Genomic DNA, 15,580 nt, shown 5'->3' with positions numbered 1-15,580 from the left:
CTTCCCTGGGATTATGCCATTTCATTCCCTTTCTCTTTATTTTTCTCCTCACCCTAGAGGATTCCATTTGTTCTGGCTGTCACCCAGTCTCATTCTTTTCCATGGACCAGCACCGTGGGTTTGAACCTCATTTTAAGTGATGACTGGGTGCCGGAAAAGTTGCACATGAGCTGAAATCTTACAAACGAGAGAATTTTGAATGCAAAGAGGAGCATGTGGCGTAAAGAAACCTGATCTAACTCATCTCCATTCACCAGTTCTCCAGTTCTAGCCCCTCTTCCAGGAAATCTCTCCAGATTTCTGCTGAATAGTTCTCCTTGCACAGCATTTCACTTGTAACTTTTTTGGCATGTGTATTGTGCTGCTATAAATTCTAGCTTTTTATGTTCTCTTCTCTCCAAAATGTAAACTTTCTGAGGACAAAACATACATGCCCTTTTATCTTTTTATCCTCTAATTCCCCTACAGAATAATTGACACAGTAGAAACTAAACTCATATTTGATGCATTAAATTAAAGCTATATAGCACTTCCTTGAGGTAAACTGTAGGAGTGGGAGCAGGAAGGAGCATGCTCAAGCATGAGCTCTTTTTAATATGTATTTTCTCTATAAAATTAAGGAAGTGCTCCTATGGAGGGAGAAAATATTCCGTCCTATTATATAACACCATCTATAAAATCATATATATCAAAATAACAAACATTTTTCAAAAATCTCATACTTAAAGCGAAATCAACAAGTTCTTATGAAAATGTGATGACTGTGACATTAAAACAGATCTATCCCGAGTTTCTTATTAAAAATCTAGGAAGCAGGATCCTAGTCATTGGAGCTCCAACAAGATTTAAAATATTTTTCAGCATCTCGAATACCTTATCCTCTATGAAGCTGTGGATTTAGAATAAAAAGTGTTTCCTTCCCTATACACACTTTCCCCTAATCTTATGTAACAAACAATAGCCCCTCAATGTTGACCAAGCCAAGATGGATTCTTAACACCCATCCTTTCATTTAAGATGGCTCATGAAATGAAATCTCACACTGATTCACAGAATTCTAAGATTTCCAATCTATTTCTAATATTTCTTGATAGCCTGCAGTGTTGATCTCTGTGAGAAGTTAACTTTACCAGACAGAAATATCTATTGATTAGGGTGACCATGGATGCAGCCATATGTGCACAGAAATGTAGTTAACCTCTGATGTTGGCGACAGGAACTATGCTCTTAGAACAGCGGACTTCAGACTAAGGGAGAGCTCAGCACTCAATGCAATTTTGTCTTTAGTCATTTCCACAAAGCATATTGACATGCAACTGAGTATAGGACATTACATCTCGGACTATGAGGAAATAAGTCGAGGCTGAAGAGGCATGTGTTGGCTGGAAGACACTAGGTCTAACTGCCAGCTGTATATCACTAGGCGAGTCATTTAACCTCTCTGAACCTCAGTTTCCCCCTCTCTATTTGATAATGCCTATTTACAGAATTGTTATAAGTTTCGAGAAGGATAATATGTAAGGTGGCATCTTCCCTGGTGTAAAGCATGTAACACTGAACTTGTGATAGACTTGCAGGAGGGTGTTGCCAGAGCTGTTCTGCTTAACCATCTTCCCTCACCCCTCATCCTTCTCCATTTAAAATCTTTCTCTTTCTGAGCCAAGGGTAAATGAATCACTGCTGCAAAGTCTATGAGAAGTCACGAGTAACTTACAGTAACTGGTGAATGAAAACCTATTTTGGTTGAAAGTGACTGAAAAATCATATGTTGCAGAGCTTGTGCTAAGCACACGAAACAGTCTCTTTCTCATTGATTTGTAATGGAGAGTGGGAGGAAGTAAGAAAAATATCATGGGATGTGCTCTTCCATTCTCTCAGGTAGAAACTACTCATGAGAGAAAGTTCATTGCCCATCACACTGTGTGGGAAGGGTTTTTAAAAATTGCTATGGAATTTAAAAGAAAAAAAAATAGCATAGAAGGGGGAAAGAGAAGAACAGAAAACTCTCAATGCCATATCTTAGGAAAAAACTCACATTCAGGTACCAGCTTGTCATTCTTATGTTAAGAAGAGAGGAACTCCCAAGGGACCAGTGGTGCGCTGGGAAGGTGAGCTCACTCAGAACAGGAGTGGGCTTTTTGGAATGTCTCCCAGAATATAGTGAATACAAGAATAACAGTCTACAGGGCAAGCCTAAATGCCAGCAAATTTCCTTATATAAAATACAAATACCTTAAAAACCATTTGTAGAATAATTAGGGGGAAATGATCACCTGAGGAAATCAGATCCTTCTGATGAATGTTCCCATGTGCATATGTGAGTGTGTGTGAGCATGTGAATGTCCCTGAATCATCAGTGGCTCTGGTAACTAAGATAATGACAGAAATAATCATATTCTATGCTTCAGGGTAGAAATTAATTGGATGGGGACAAATGCCCTTTTTTTTTTTTTTTTTTTGCTTATATTAAGAATCACTAATATACAGTGAGTTGAAAAAAGAAATTCAAGTGTTAGGAATATTCTAACAACAGAAGTCTTTCATTCTTCTCCCAGTTCAAGTAACTAATTTCTTCTCTAACTTTTTGTAAGTCAGTTGCTCCATGCAGCTGGAATCATGAAATATATATTAATTGCTAATGCTCATAATGGTTTGCATCTTTCCCCCTCGTCACATCAGCACCCAATCAGCTCATGGGTAATATAAAGACAAGAGATAGACTGGATTTGGCCTGTGGGCTAGAGTTTGCTGGCTTCCTGACCTGAGAGGCAAATGAGCCTTCATTCAGCCTGACAGTGAGAACTGCTCCCTGGCTCAGTCTTGACACAGTTGAACCCTAGTTAGAAAGAGAAGTGCCTCATATCCTACAACCTGTCATACCTGGAAAAAAGTCCAGAAATGACTATCAGCTTGATTCTGAGCTCTAAGCTATGAGATTAGAAGAAGTATTTCCAAATTGTTCCCCAAAGCCCAGACATCTCTTTGAGAAAGTGGTCAAAGGGGGAAACTTTCTTTCCTCCAGCTCATTTCATTTCAATTAACATTTCTTGAATCCTGCTTTAAGTACCAAAAGTGTATGAGGTAATCTAATTTGAAGCAGCACAATACTGAAGATGGTTGGATAACAGAGAAGGCAAGTATAGCAGATTAAAGATGGAGGCCAATTCTGCTATATCGCCCATTAAGTGGTGGGGTGTAGGTTCTCTTCCCTTAAAACTGAAGGGACTTTGTAACTGCTTGACTATTAGAATATGGTGCAAGTGACCCTGGGCCAAGGCTTCCACTTTTTTTCTCTTGAAATGCTCACTCCTGGGGAAGCCAGCTGCCATGCAAGAAGTCTAAGACTACCGGGTGTAGGTATAGTGTTCCAGTGGACATTCCATCTGAGTATGTCTTTCAGCCATCCTCACCAAGGCGCCAGGAGCATGAGTGAAGCCATCTAGGATCCTCCAGATTACCCATCTGCCAGATGAAACCACCAAGTGACCTCAATTGATGCCACAAGGAGCAGATGAATCTCCCAACTGAGCTCTGCCAAAATTCCTGATCTACGAAATCATGAACTATGATTTGATAAAATGTCTGCTGTTTTATGCCACCAAATTTAGGGGTAATTTGTTAGATGGTAAGCAGACAGCTAGTATAAAGATATGCATTCCTCTCTTCTCCCTCACTCCCAGCCCCCACCCTCAAAATGATATGACTGAAATTCAGAGAAGAAAAAGGTCGGTATGGGCTGGAGTAGTTAGGGAGAGATATAGGAAGGAAAGAAACTGGATGCTGGATCGACTAGGAAGGAAGGCCTTGTCCAGGTGGGTACCTCCCAAGTGGTCTTCTCCACCCTCCGGTGCACTGCTCAGCATTCACCAGGAAATGCTCCATTTGAACTGCCAGGCCTTTGGCTGAACCAGGTGGTAGATTCCTCATGATGACGAAAGAGACACGGGGTCAATGGGCTCAGACCTGAAATGCTGTTCTGCTGACAGAATACCTTGGCTTCCTGGTTTTCTGATGCCTCATTTATGCAAAGATGCAGAGTCTTATGCCATCATCCTAACCAACCACATTTTTGAAACCCAGTAATTTTAGCAATCTTGAAGTGTTTTCCAGATTAGGACATTTTACATGCACTTGGCCAACACTAACATCCTCATACAGAGTACTTAAAGAGTAAATTTCCACAATTCTAACAATGGCTACCCTTAATGCCATTCTCCCACACTGATAGCAGTGCATATGTGACCACCTGGATTGATCAGAAGATTCTCTAAACCAGTGGTCCCCAACCTTTTTGGTACCAGAGACCAGTGCTCCTATGAGAATCTAATGCCTGATGATTTGAGGTGGAGCTGAGGTGGTGATGCTAGTGCTGGGGAGCAGCTGCAAATACAGGTGAAGCTAGCCCGCTGCTCACCTCCTGCTGTGTGGCCTGGTTCCTGACAGTCTGCAGCCTGAGGGTTGGGGACCCCCACTCTAAGCCATTCCTCCAGCTCCCTCTTGAGAGGCATCAGGGAGAGGAGCATCAAATTCATCCATGACAGTTGCCAAAAACCAGAATGGAGTGTTGAGAAGTTCTTGAAGACATGGTATATTAAACTATATCAAAGACTCTTTGAGCCGATAGATGGGATAACTGAGACATCATAATGGTAAATGGTTGACATAACTGGCAGGAATATTAGCAAAACTAGAATTGGTTCTGCCCTCTGCATTTCCCTGGGAGAGAGACCAAGCGCTGTAAACCTGAAAATTCTCTTGAATTTCATGGTTCTAAGTGGTAAACTAATTTATTTTTGGATGCTTGAATTACTTTCACTCCTGGTAAGTGTTATCTAATTTCCATGCTCAAGACAAAAGATTTGGAAAATCTTTTTGTGAAAACCCCACAAGAGTTGAAACAGAATGTCACAAACAAGTTTCATGTCGACCTCATTTTGCTAAGTAATAACCATTTTAGAGGAGAATGATTTCTTCTCCCCTGGATAGTAAGCTGTATTTGAAAGAAATGAATAAATAAAAACTTTAAATTTCAGGTGTTGTGGTTTTCTAACTCTTTGAGCACTGGGAACTTCTTAAGGTTCGCTCCTGGGGACACTGGCTGCTGTGTAAGAAGTCTAAGACATTGACACACAGTCTGTTCTGTACAGTTAACTATCTGCACAGTTAATTACACTTCCATATATTAAACATTGGAAAGTACCGCTTTAAGTATTTTAAGTTAAAATGTGTCTTAAGTTTTCAATTTCATGGAAGCCAGTCAGAGCTACTAAATTTCCGGCAGAAGTATTCATGAGCACCTAGCCTGTACAAGCAAATATAGGTCTAAGATCTCTTATTTATGAATCTGAAACACAAAGAGCCCAAAAAACAAATCTCTCATAACTCGTTTGGTAGCCAAATCTGATGTGACATGATAAAAGGCTACTGCAGACTTTCTTTATTCCTGCCTAGTGTAAACAATCACATCTTGCCGTGCAGAAATGGCAATAAGCTGGATTTCTGGGTGCAGTCCCAGATGCTGCTCGGAGTGGTGGTATACATTACCCATATAGTCCAGGGGTTCCTAACCCCTGGGCCGCAGATCAGTACCGGTCCATGGCCTGTCAGGAACCAGGCTATACAGCAGGAGGTGAGCAGCGGTCAAGCAAGTGAAGCTGCATTTGTATCTGCAGCCACTCCCCAGCGCTAGCATCACCGCCTCAGCTCCGCCTCAGATTATCAGGCATTAGATCCTTATAGGATTACTGGTCCCTGGTGACATTTCTAAAATTAGAAATGTATCTGACCCTAAGAATTTCTGCTGAAGGTCAGGCACCTGTACCTACAATGCTAGGTGTGCAGAAGGGAACAGAGAAGGACGAGGTCAGAGAAGCAGAGCAGGGACAAAGGGCAGGGCTTCTTGGCAACCTCCTGCAGGTAGCAAAGAAGCTGGAGTTGAATCTGCCAACGATGATGAGACTGTGTAATCTGAAGGGCCTGCAGAGAGATACATGCAAAGGTCCACATGACACCCATTAGCTTTCCAAAAGATTCTAATGACCTTAAAATAGAATCTCGTAGAGTACGCAAAAGATGAACTAATTTGAACTTTCTTTGAACTATCAGTTATAAAATTATAGAAGTTACAAAGTACAAATAGGTTATCTTATCATAGAAACTCTGAGCATGATATGTTTCACAGTTTAATTTGCCCAGAATCTTCTCTGAGAGCTGGTCTTCTGCTATCTGGCAAAGAGGTCCAGGCTACCATCAAGTGTCCCCATTCCATGCAGGAGAAGTTAGAGTTGACTCTCTGGAGAGAGTATCTTTCTTTTTAAAGTTGCAGACTCTAAGGCTCAGGTCAACCTAGAGCTGCCCCATGTCATCAATGCCACCATAAGGAGAGGACCTGCCTGAGGGAGAAGTCAACCTAATGTAAACTAGGGTTGGGAGAGAGAACAGAGACCCAGTGACACCTAGTACCCCGGGATCCAGCTGTGGCTGCCATGTTAGATCCTCAGTCATTTGCTATTAAGCCAAAAAACAGTCCAGTTTTGCTTCAGCTAGTTTGTGGTGGGTTTCAGTCACAATTCCATAAGCAATTGGCTCTAGAATTAATTGGCTCTTAAATTTGGGGATTAAATATATTTTTAGAAATGTCAACTTTAAGAAGAGAAAATATTCAATGAATCTCTTCCTTCCTCCCTGTTAGGGCCTCCTCAAATTCAAATGTTGACATCCTAATCCTCATTGTGGCTGTATTTGGAGATAGGGTCTTTAGGGAGGTAATTAAAGTTAAATGAGATTATAGAGTATATCCTCAATCCAGTAGGGATTGTGTCCTTATAAGAAGAGGAAGACAGACCAGTCTCCCTGTTCACCCCCAATCCCTTGCAGAGAGAAGAGGCCATGTGAGGACACAGCAAGAAGGGAACCATCTACAAGCCAGGAAGACAGACCTCACCAGAAACCAACCCTGATAGCACCTTCATCTTGGACTTCTAGCCTCCGGAACTGTGAGAAAATAAGTTCCTGTTGTTTAACCACCCGGTCTGTGGTATTTTGTTATGGCAGCCTGAGCAGGCTCCCTGATACACTCCCTGTGAAGGTTCTGAGGGAGGTAACTTGACAGTCTGTCACACAGTGAGGGTCACCCTCAGTCCTGAATTCTCTGCCACCGACACCTCCAAAAGGAAATGCCATTACGAGAATAAACAGGAAATCAGAGCCTGTCTTGCAAAACTATGAATGTAGAAGGCACTAGTGACTCTAACACAATAAAGAAAGCCATCCAAGATATTTTAGATGAATTTCTTCATATTTCCTACCAAACATGAAGTTTCGATGATTTAATAATCTCATTTGAAACCACCATGACCGAAGATAAATATCAAAATATAGTTTGTAACTATTATGTATCATGACTCAAAACTGATCTCTAGAATAGATTTACCTTTGACACTAATTAATCAAGATGATTTGCTTTAATTCAACTGTAAGAGAAAATATTTTCAAGTAAAGCTTAGAAGAATGTGATTTTGACTTCCGGCTACAAGACTCCAATTCTGAATAAGAAACACCTGCCAAAAACTGGTTATAAGATATGTAAGATGGTAAGACAAGAACCTTCTTATATGGAAAGATTCATATTGTAATCTCATCAAATAATGTCTCAGTGTTCCATGGAGTTGGTTTATTGAATGGTAGGCATGTAAAGGTACAGTTTCATTTTTCTCTCATCAATATCTTTGGCATATATTCTGTTGAATCTCCCTTCCCTGTGGCTGAACAGCATCTCAGGAAGATCCTATAGCTTTCAACCACTTTCAGTATAAGAATAGTGTTATTTGTGAAAGCTAAAACTCATTTATTCAAGGTCTAGTGATCTCATATCAAAACTTCAATCTCAGTCAATGTAAAGCTTTTCTCCTCCTGCTCCATCTTGCATAACCCGTAGCGGGGAGGGGGCCCATGGCCCTTCCTTTCACTCTCCCCCATCTCTTCCACTGCTCCCCATTATTACGTGGCTGCTTGTACCTCCTCTAGGGTGAACATAAGGGGACTTGATGTCAGTGGAGGGGGTTCTGAATATCTTTTTACATCAGTTTGTGCTGTTTGTGATTCTCTCTTGGCTATCAAAGTCGTCTGGGTGAGGCAAGCTGTCACATGGGGTGCATTTGTAGTTTCTTCAGAGGCCCCACATGGAACTCCCCATGCCTTGTTCTCTAACATGGCTAAAGAACCATTTGAATGGACTTTTGTGACCACCTTCTGACACTGCCTACTTCAGCATACACTTCACAATCTGGCTCGACTGCCTGGGTCACCTCACCCCAACAGACTACCTTCCAGGCAAGAAACCAGCAATAAGATCTCTACCTTTCCCAATGTTGCTTGACTCAAGGAGAATATACACATCTTTGCCAAATCCTGGAAGCTGAGCTTGCCACTGCTCACACTTCTCTCCTTGCCTAACACTTTCATGGGCAGTGCTAGCAATTTCCCAGCTACCAAATTCTCTTTGTGGGAAGCAGGCACCTGTCTCTAGATTCACATACCCCCAGACTCTTCACTGTGCTTTACTCTGAGGGGCCAGAAGCAGCTCAGCAGGCATCCGCCTGGGGAGTGAGATGCCTACCTCTCATTGTTGCCATGACGCCTCTCCCTTGGCACTTCTCTCTTCTCCCCATGGCAATGAAAGAGGAGATGCCCCAGCACTCTTTACAGGCCCACAACTCTTGACTGAGATGATTGTCTCCAATCTCCTTCTGAATCATCTCTATGGCAAGCTAGAGCTGTGATGGGGGCTGGAAGTCACTAGATTGATTTTGACATCTTTTGTTAAATGCTCCCTAGTCATGTCTAGTGCTATGTTTTAGAACATTAGATAATTAACACTTGTTTTCAACTTTGGAGTATTAATTCCTTCTGATAATTGGAAAAGTCCCATTCAACATCTTCATTTCAAATTATGTTTCTGGAAAATTAGCAACTCGGTACTGAAAACATCTTACCAAACTCAATGAGTCTAGAAGAGAGAAGTGGACTGTGAATAAAACCAACTTTACAGGGATTCCACTCTCATAGTAATGGCTATTATAATAATATAATAGAGCCTAGCATTCACATTTTATACATGTAAAGGGGTACAGAAAACATGCTTTGCTGTAATATAATTTCTTGATTAAAGCATACAGCTAGATACATACTTAAATAAAATATCCTTAAATTTTTATTTCATTAAAGAGCAAATGGAACAGATATTCTAGGTAAGCTACTTACTAGGAGCAGAGTACTTTGGGAGATTCATGACTTTGTTGAGGCTGTTTTAATTAGCCATTTGAAACTCTTATTCATTAAGCCATTTTTTTTTTACCCTCAGCCACCTGATTTCAGAGTACTAACAGTGACAACAATCTCTACGTCTGTTGTAGTACAGTGATATCCAGTGTGCCAGCATTTTTCCATACATTGTCTCAATCAGTCTTTTCAGGGATAAAACATATGGCTGAGCCTACAACAAGAATGTAACAGAATAGAATAAGAGTCACTAAATCAGGTGCCTAAGTTACCAAGCAGGTAATATAACGTAGAAAGTAAATGGCAGTGAATGGTAGGGACTGTGGCAAACCTGAAACCATAAGCAACATTAAAAATGACAACAACGACAGCTGTTGCCCAGTGCTAACTAACTTTGACTTGCAGTTCCAATGTTTTCTGATCATATGGCTTCTAAAAGAAAACTTTGAAATTCATTTATTGTGAAATCCACTGATTTTTGAAAATATTGAATCAACTTTTTTAGACATCGAGCCAAACAAAACCAAACCAAACCTCCACAAATGTTGACATCTGTGGGCTGCTAATTTGCAGTCTTTCTTTGGAGCAGATATTGTTGGTTGACTTATGCACTGTCCTCTCTACACAGACTCTTGACAGCAGTTAAGGTATTTGGAAGAGAAATATTTCCTTTAAATTGCTGGTTTGTTGTTGATCTTGTGGACACTGTGAGTAAAGAACCTGATCAAGCTTTCATTTTCTCCTTGGCTTCCAGAAAGCACAGTTTCAAATTTGTGTCCCATTCCCAGCCACCATACAGATCTGGACAGAGGTACAACTTCTTGGCCCCATTTTATATCTTTCCCTTATTTTTCTTCCTCATTTACCTTTAACTTATATCATCTTGCTTCGTTTTATACAAACCTATAGGTCCACTTCAGATCCTCTTTGGGGATAGTGTAGTGGTTAGCACGTCTGCTTTACACACAGAAAGTCCTGGGTTCGCACCCCAGGTGGAGCCATGGACCATACCCCGGGTGCGCCAGGCCCCGAGTGTGTGTGGAAGGAGATCTGTGGGAGCATGTGGGAGGAGACGCCCTGCCTTCAGAGATCCAGTTCTTAAGGGGAAATGGCAACATCCATAGGTCAGGGGTGGAAATTGGGGGACGGGGATTGAAGAGGGAAAAATATTAAAATAAAATAAATCCTCTTTGGAACAAAGCAAGGTATAAATGAACTTCAAGATCTCCACCCCTGTGAAATAGATATTCATCTCATTTGACAACTGAATATAAACCAAGGCTCTACATGTCTAACTGACTTGATTATTAATTTAAATCGAGAAGTGTGAAGACCCAACCTATGTTTTCTGGTTCAAAGTCAAGGGCTATATTGACTATTAAAAACAATGCAATCAAATAGCGAAGATCTCAAACTCAGATGCAACCCAGACTTGCATACTTTAGGAGCTGGAGAGGGTCCCACCCAAAGCCACCACACTGTGAATAGGCACAGTTCCTTAGAATATCACGTGATAATGATACAAATGGTAGCTCCTAGAGTTGTGCAGTATATGCAGCATGCTCCTTCTGAAGGCAATAAATCTACTGTGCTAACAACAGCAAAAACAAATAAGTGGGCTGAACTGGAACTCCGGTTTGAAAACCAGGCTGTTGAATGTGGCCAAATATAACACGTGGACACACTGTATAAAGAACACAATTCAAATGAGCCCTGTGAAGAAAAAGTGTTATTTCCTGTGGCATGTCCTAGAGAGACCCTTGCTGCAATGCTGTCTCTAAAATCTGGGCCACAGGGCAGCTTTATGAGTAAGAGAACACAAAGAAGTCCTTCGGATTTTTCTGCAACCAAATCCCTGGAGAGCCCTCTGAAATGAACCTGCTGTGTACACAACTCTATTCTTTGCCTAGAATTGAATTATAGCGTGGTTCCAGTGTATTTGGATTCAATTATAACTGTATAAGAGCACAGGATGTTCCAGGTCTTAAGGAATTAGTGGTTCAAATTCGGTATTGTTCTTATTCTCAGTTTCTTTTCTCATAAACGACACTATAACAGTGGTTTTTAAACCTTTTAAGCGGAACTCTTTTTTCCCAAACACTTCATGCAACTCTAGTGCTCTGTGGCTGGGTGACTACTGGGAGGGAGGCTTGTGGGCTGGCCTTGGGTGGGCTGCCTTCCTTGGACCAGAGCTGTTGTAAAGACAGCTTGACCCCTCTCTTCTCTCCTCTGGGGTGACCAACCCTCAGGGTTCCCCAGCTATTGTCTTATTATTGAGCCTGCTTTAATGTGGTCAAAATGTTTAGGGGAACCTCTGAAGTAGTTCCAAAGACTCTTCAGGTTCTATAGAATGTGACTCAAAAACTACTTCTTTTCAAGACATATTGTCAGTCTAATAATTGGGTGATGATCTATGAGGGATAATATAACATCACCAGAACCCATCAAAAATATAGTGCCAGCTGATTCTGGTTTCCACGGCAACTTCTGACACCATTGGTAAAACTCTTACTGAAGTAGGAAGCATCTTCGCATGAAAAGATTATCTTATTTTATTTATTTATTTATTTTATTTTTTACGCCAACAGCACCTTGTCTTCCTAGGTGGTCTCCCATCCAAGTACTAATGAGGCACAACCCTGCTTAGCTTCCGATATCAGATGGGATCGGGCTTGTTCAGGGTAGCGTGGCCATAGACTCCACATAAAAATTTTAAAAGGCATTCCCCTTGCTGCTGTCAACCTATCTCTATGACATGTTTTGGGGGTGCACATATATGTTACAGAGTATTGCTACAGGTCTTGCCCCAATCCGAAGACCAGTAAACTGACAGCTGCCTATAGTTATTAGTTATGTTCATATGAAATTCTAAAACCGAATAAAATGCAGGATAATACTGTTTATGAGGAACAAGTGGTTTACTAGTTAGATTTTAAAACATTTAATATGTGTCAAAAGATGTATATTTCCAAAGTCACAAAAAAATTGCATAGGAAAACTATGCAAAAGGGGAAAAATTTTACTGGCATAAAAGCCAGGAAAAATATTCACATTAAAACAACACTTTCCTTACACGTTATTACTTGGTTCTATCCCTAGTGAGCAACTAATCCTATTTAGTAAGGAGTGGTTAAAAAAATGTGAAGTGAAAATAAAAATTTTCTTAATAAGTGAGTGCTCTTTTACATAGCGTATATGATACTTATTTTGAACATAAAGTATGCAATTTTTAGTAATAGAAAATCAGCTTCTTTGAAACTCTCACTTAAAAATATCGACTGAATAAAGCATGTTAGGGCCCCATTCTCCACCTGCCTGAGGTTTCCACGTCTCAGTCCATCTCAGGGAACCAATGAGGAAACATTCAGAATCTCGTATTCAAATGAATACGACTTCAGTCTAATACCCCACTAATTTCATTCTTACTAGACATAACAAGACTTTAGTTCATGTAATGATCGTGGCAGGTACAAGGGCCCCAGCACTTTGGTGTCTGTGCTAGTTGTACGATAGTTTTTTAGTGCTGTCTAAAACCAGGTTGAGGCCCTGGCTAAAGGCTGGTCAGTTCTCCTTCATGAGCAGTCGATCAAATCCACACCCTCAGCCATCTCCCTTACTGGGCTCTCACACTCCAGACCACGGTGCACCCACCCTAATCACCCTGGGGCCAGGTACCAGACACCATGGAAGAGACCCTTTGCCCCAGAGCCTGCTGAAATTACTCAGATTAGCCAGTCTCAAACCTGCCTGCTTTGCCTCACCCTTTTCTTCCTGTGGAAACCACAATAAATGGGCTTACCCTGTTTCCTCCCCATCCCTCTGCCTGATGACCAACACTGAGTGGCCCTGCACCGTGTGCTGTGTCCTTCCCAGGGAACGATAACAAGATTGTAAAAGTCTCCATTTTCTCTCTCTTGATCTGCATCTGGCGTCGCCATACCTCACCCAAGGTAATATGACTAAAATACTAGTCTATAACCTTTCACTATAAAGAAAAACTCCAAGAGTAATTGAGATGATGCTGGAAGGAATGTCTAGGAAGCATGAGCACAGTCACGGCACCAAGGAGCCCAGACCCACTGGACGTGAGAGCTGCCCAGGAACTGGATGTTTCCCAGGCAACAAAGGAATTCTGTCTTCTGTTCTGTGGCTCCATCCAGGAGCTATAGTTTGAGACACAGAGGTATTGAAGCTTCTCTCTGTGATTTGTTCTCTCTTGGTCATAAAGAAGGGAAGCAGAGTCCCTCGTGATTTGGAAATGTTCCAGAAATAATGGTGGAGAACACAGAGTAGGTGCAGAAGGGTTTCTGGAAGGCTCGAACTGGACGATAATTTAAGGCTGCTGGTCGACACATTCCACAGATAAACATTAATGAGACCTAAGGTAGGGATAGGAACTGTGGAAAGGATAGCTTTCACACACGCACTGCCAAGAAGCTGGTAGGGCTCTACATGGAAAAGGGGATTTTAAAAAAAGCCCCAAGTCTATGAAGATCAACACACAAAAGTCTTGGACCTGACAGTGTTGAAGAAAGGCTGCTTCTGGTTAGATAATGTGATGACTTGAATGAACTCACATTTTCATCACCAAGTGAGATTCCAATAATTAATCTTTACATCCCAGGGAAAATATGGCTAGTGTGGCAGTCTCTGATTTATGCTTTTTCAGTCTCTGATTTGGCCTTGTGAAGCAAAATGCTAACAGATTTTGAGCACCACAAATTTAATTTAAAATTATTTCAGATGATTTTATACTTTCGAAAATATTCAAGAGCTCAAAAAGTTGATCGATCTATTTGTAAAATATTTGCAGTTTTTTTGGTACAATAGACCACTACCACACACACACACACTGATACCACATTCAAAACATCATCTCAGTAAATTCTAACATTATGATCAACAACCCAAACATTATAAAGAAGTCAATAATGTAGAATGCCACTTGCGGCCCACTGGGATGTTAGCGAGCACAGGTTCTTTAAAATGTAATGCCATGCAGACCTGTATCAGTAAAGATAAGCTAGGTTATGCTGTGATAACAAATATCCCACAAGTCTTAGTGGTTTCGAACAATAAGGTTTATTTCTTAGTTATGCTACACATCCATCATGGGTTGGTTAGTGCTCAACTTTTTAATATTTTCTCTTAAGACTCAGGCTGACAGAATAGTCACCACTTGCACTAGAACTTAAAATGGCTTGTATTCCTCTAGCCAAAGCAAGTGTCACCAAAAAGGTGACCCATATTGTCCAAAAAAGTCATATGACACAGCCTGTCATCTTGGATAGAGAAATGTACTCCCTCCCACCCAAGGAGGTACTGAGTTACCTGTGTGCAGGCATGTATAATAATCTCACAGAGAAGGAATAACAAGGGAACAATAACAAAAATGACCATCTCTGCCATGTGCGCAGCTTGGGGGGATAGTACCAACAGCTGGTATGAGATGTTAGGAAGTCACCCTGGTGTGCTAAAGTCAGCTCATTACTGTGGAAAAACTCAGGACCGAGAGTTAATAGACTGTGGATCTATGACACAGTCTATTATCTCTCTCTCTCTATTATCTCTCTCTTAGTCTCAGAGTCCTCCTCTATAAAATGAATAGGACTGCATCAGTCCTATTTTCATGCCAAGGGGAGCATCAACCCCTCCCCTCACCATGACTATTTCTTTACTTTGAGTAACTATAGACTGAGGAATGCATTTGGCTAAAACCAACACATTCATCAATTATAAGACACTGTTTGCTATATCTAAAGGCAATTTTGAGACAATTATAAATGACAGTACTTTTCTCCTGGGATTGCTACTTAACACTTGAGCAGATTTGTACAGGCTAATAGGGAGGAGGAAGCAGACATACTGGCTTTAAAGGCAGTTTTACTAGAATTACAGACACCTAAATTTATGCCAATTTAGATATAATAGGATTGGCACTAAGTTCACTACACGGTAATCATCTGTTAATCTGTGTATGTCTGTGGCTTGGGGCTTTCTTGTTCAAGTGTATTCTAGGGACTCGGTACACAGTTGATACTCATTAAATATTTCTTATAAAAGAAATCATGTGTTCCATAATATTTTAAAATATTTTTATCTTGTCTGTCAATCATGCCCATGCATTTGAAAAAGAATGGCTGACATATGTGTAAGTGAATCATGTTGCATATTTAGTTTATAGATAATGCTCGATGTTTGTATGGATTTGCATTAGTTGCAACACCTCTTTAGCCCTCCAGGGATTTCTGGTCCATGAACAGCGATCACTGGACCAAAGAAACACAGATAAATCCATCCT

At 40.9% G+C, this 15,580-nt stretch overlaps 1 protein-coding gene and 1 pseudogene across 5 annotated transcripts in view; both read right to left on the bottom strand.

Moving 5' to 3' along the window:
• Window positions 1-15,580, bottom strand: part of RGS6 (regulator of G protein signaling 6) — a 444,196-nt gene that overhangs the window by 187,763 nt on the left and 240,853 nt on the right. The window lies entirely within an intron of this gene.
• LOC112473817 lies at window positions 11,859-11,977 on the bottom strand (annotated as a pseudogene).

Source organism: Pteropus alecto, unplaced genomic scaffold, assembly GCF_000325575.1.
Source record: "Pteropus alecto unplaced genomic scaffold, ASM32557v1 scaffold8, whole genome shotgun sequence".
Taxonomy (NCBI): domain Eukaryota; kingdom Metazoa; phylum Chordata; class Mammalia; order Chiroptera; family Pteropodidae; genus Pteropus; species Pteropus alecto.
Note: the sequence above shows the minus strand (reverse complement) of the source record. Positions and strands in the feature narration are given on the sequence as shown.